The 3,986-nt window shown below is 40.2% G+C and overlaps 1 non-coding gene across 1 annotated transcript; it reads right to left on the bottom strand.

Annotated features, from left to right (window-relative positions):
* Positions 1-2,686: 2,686 nt before the first annotated feature.
* On the bottom strand, positions 2,687-2,790 carry LOC120069345. Its single transcript, XR_005479514.1, has one exon. It is a non-coding gene; the product is annotated as a small nucleolar RNA R71 (small nucleolar RNA).
* Positions 2,791-3,986: the final 1,196 nt, after the last annotated feature.

A 3,986-nucleotide genomic window follows, 5' to 3' on the forward strand; every position in this document is an offset into this window, starting at 1 on the left:
GAGCTCGTTGGAGATAACAACGAAGGGTGGATAGTTGTAACTTGTCGAAAAAGAAGACAGGCAAACTCAACCCAAAAAGAATCACGTTCCTATCAAAGCTATAAAAGAAGGAACAAGACTCATAAAAAGAAAGGCAAAAAGATGACTGATGCGTTATTTTATGTTGTGGAATTATGGATGAAATACGATGATGGAATTGCATTGAGCACTCAAGTTTTCTCAGTGAAATCCAAGTGTAAACTCCACTGAGTTCCTGGTAAGTCCATGTTCGAACTCAGGGACTTGAGAATACAGGTTACGGTGGTAATTTTTAGGAAAACTTTGCGGTAACGAAATAAATCAATAGTTGTTGAGGTTGTTGTTTGCGGTAATGAAAAATAAACAAATGCGGCGGAGTTTGAAAAGAGTTGATAAAACGGAAGATGCGATGAGTATGCGGTGAACGGGTTAAGAAAAGTTTCGACTAACACTTCCTAGGATGCTGAAAACTTGTAGAAATACAAGTTATTGTGGCTCTTAAGTTAGAACAATTAGGGCTTTTAATGATAAAATCTCATCATTTTTAGAAGAAACGCATGGAATTACTCAAACATTATCAAACTCATGCAAAAGAATGTTTATTACTAAAGTACTGTGGCACTAACGCATTATATTGTAGGATTTCAACAAGAGGCTAATGCATGATTAAGAAGTGTCACAGGCAAAGTCTAACAAATGGGCTATGCATTGAAGGGATTCAACACAAGGAAGATTCATTGATTCAGGCTGTTTGTGTTAAATCACCACTTGCAAGCATAGGCACCTGTAGCGGGCGGCATCTGAAAAGCATCTGAGTGTCAGGCAACTGACCAGGGTATGTACTTTAATGCTGCCCATCATCAAGCTGGAGAAGACCAACGCCTATAAATAGAAGAAATCCCTCCAGAGTTCAAATTTCAAAAATTCCAAGTTCTCACTCTCAGTTTTTAGTCTCATTATTAGCTTAGTCTTAGTTTTAGATCATTAGAACTGTGCTATGGTGCCGAGAAGAGCAAGAGGGAAGAGAACCACCATCATTACCGATCAAGGAGCAGAGGAAGCCGAGCTCGAGAGAGACGCTTCGTCCAATTCTTATACAAATGATTGTACACAACTAGAATTGAGCCAAAGAGGACAAAAGATTGTACTCTACGGCTTGACTCATTTCATTTCATTTCATCTCATCTCATTTATCGCTTTCATCCTTTCATCTGATTAAGTATTTCTTTTGTAATGATAATTTGCTTCTTTATAAATTCACATATTTGCTCTATCACACTTTGCCATTGTTTATTTCTTGTTTCTGTTGGATACATCTATACTTCATGCAAAATTCCATTTCAAACACTTAAGCCACTAAATCAATTGGTAAGAGCATCTTTAGCTTAAACTATTGGAGAGAATAAGTAAGCCAACATCGAGTTAGAACTTATAGTACATCTAGAGATAGACATTGTATGTTATTCACATTGAGAAGTGTTGAATATAGTCTAACGCATAAACAAAGATAAACAAACCATCTCATTCACATCACATTCTAGTTCGTGTACATCCAACTTAGATCGACGCATACCACTTGCATTAAAATCCATTTCCACACGACCCATTATTCTCTATTCAACCATTTTGTATCTTCTTGCACACACACAGCACCTTAGTGTAAATAACGCATTTCTCCATACATTTTGGATATCCCTACAATAGTTACAACGCAATGTCTGCGTTAGCATAATCTGAATCCCTAAGTTCGACCCTGGACTTACCAGGAACCTAATTGGATTTATACTTGGGTTTGATTTAGGAAAACTTGAACGTCAATAGAGGAGTGTCATGCATTCTGTTGCACTTCTCTAACGCATCAACGTGTTACGAATACATCAATGCATCAACGCATCATTCATACTTATTTTTCAAAATTTTATACAATACACTCCTAGCTCGAATCACGAAAGCAATGAACAAGTTTTTGGTGCCATTGCCGGGGATTCAGCAATAAAACTAACCAGAAGTTTTGCTTGTATCTTTTGTAGGAACACTTCAGCTGAGGGAGTATTACAAACTAAACCGAAGCTTGTAAACATTTATGAGCAGGGAGAGCACTCCTAATATTGTATACGACCCCGAGGTTAAAAGGACCTTCCGACGAAGGAATCATTCTAATCGTCGTCGTAGGTTAAGGCAACAACTTCTCAGACAACAAACCAGGTAACAAATGGCAGACGAACAGGCAAATCAAAATTTAGCTCAACAGCTAGCCCACACTGTGCAAAATCCTATCCTAATGGCGAACAGTAGTACGCGTCCCATGAGGGAGTATGCGTCTCTTGTATTGTATGATTTCTCACCAGGGATCATATATCCAACGCCAGATGGGACAAGATTCGAGATGAAATCTGTGATGCTGTAAATGCTTCAAACAGCTGGAAAATTTGGGGGTGGTCTTGGAGAAGATCCTCACGCCCACATGAAACATTTCCTGGAAATGTGCAACTCATTTGTGATTTCTAGAATCACCCCAGAAGCGATCAGGCTATCTTTGTTCCCATATTCTTTGCGTGACGACGCAAAGCAATGGGTATGCTCTCTGGAGCCTTGGGAGATCACAACCTGGGAGAAGTTGGTGGAGAAATTTATGCAAAAATACTTCCCACACACAACCAACACAAGGAGGCGTAGAGAGATCATGAACTTCGAGCAAAAAGAAGCTGAAACCTTGAGCGTCGCATGGGAGTGTTTTAAGGGATTGGTCAAAAATTTCCCCAACCATGGATTACCATTAACCATCTAGATGGAGACTTTTTATGGTGGATTGAACAGAGCATCTCAGATGGTAGCCGATGCAGCTACAGCTGGTGGTAACATGGATAAATCTTATACTGAAGCTAAGGAAATATTAGACTGCATTGCTAAGCACAACATGGAATGGGTTGATGATACTTATGACGCAAGAGCCGATAGGAAGAGGCGATCTCAGAATGTGAATTCTATCGATTGCCACACTCTCTGCACAAATGGCTACTATGACAACAAACCTTTTGCAGAACATGTCACTAGGGAACGCATCAAGTCAGCAAAAGGTAAATCAGGTAGAAACATTCGTGCAGCCCATGGTTAGCCGTGTGGGCTGTGGAGATCCCCATTCCTACTCTGATTGCCCACAAAATCTGCAATCAGTATGCTTCATTAAAAATAACCCATTTTCAAACACATATAATCCTGGATGGAAGCACCATCCAATTTTTTCTTGGACAAGAAATCAACAAGAGCCACACCACCTAGGGGTGAACCAGCAGCAAAGGCAAGAACCGTTGCCTGCATTCCTACCAACGCATCAGCCGCACCAACAATCCTTTAATAAAGAAGGTCAGGCATCGAGCTCAGTATCTCCACTTGAAAACCTATTAAAGAAGTATATCGCCCAGAATGACGAGTTGCTAAAAAGCCAGGCGTCGTTTATCAGAAACCTGGAGATACAAGTAGGGCAGATAACAAGTGAGTTGAAGAATAGGCAGCCTTGAGTCTTGCCTAGCAACACTGAAACCTCGGGGAATAATAATGGAAAGGAGCAATGTCATGCAGTGACATTGTGAAGTGGCAAAGCTCTTGAAGAAAGAACCATGAATCCAAGAAACAGTAATCCTTCAAAAGAACTCAACACACGCCCAATAGTATTAGAAGATCAAGAAGAAAGAACACCTGAATCCACAAGCCATTCAGAGCTAAGCACGTCTAACGCGGGAAAACCTACGGTGCCGCTGAATGCACCATTCCCTAGACGCTTGATGAAGAAAAATGATGAACAACAATTTAAGCGTTTTCTTGAACTCCTGAGGCTTGCACATCAATATTCCACTTATAGAAGCTTTAGAGCAAATGTCAAAATATGTCAAATTTTTTAAGGATGCTTTGACAAAGAAAAGGAGAGTTAGCGAGACGAAGGTAATTGCGCTAACGCAGGGGTGAAATGC

Source organism: Benincasa hispida, unplaced genomic scaffold (assembly GCF_009727055.1).
Source record: "Benincasa hispida cultivar B227 unplaced genomic scaffold, ASM972705v1 Contig318, whole genome shotgun sequence".
Taxonomy (NCBI): Eukaryota; Viridiplantae; Streptophyta; class Magnoliopsida; order Cucurbitales; family Cucurbitaceae; genus Benincasa; species Benincasa hispida.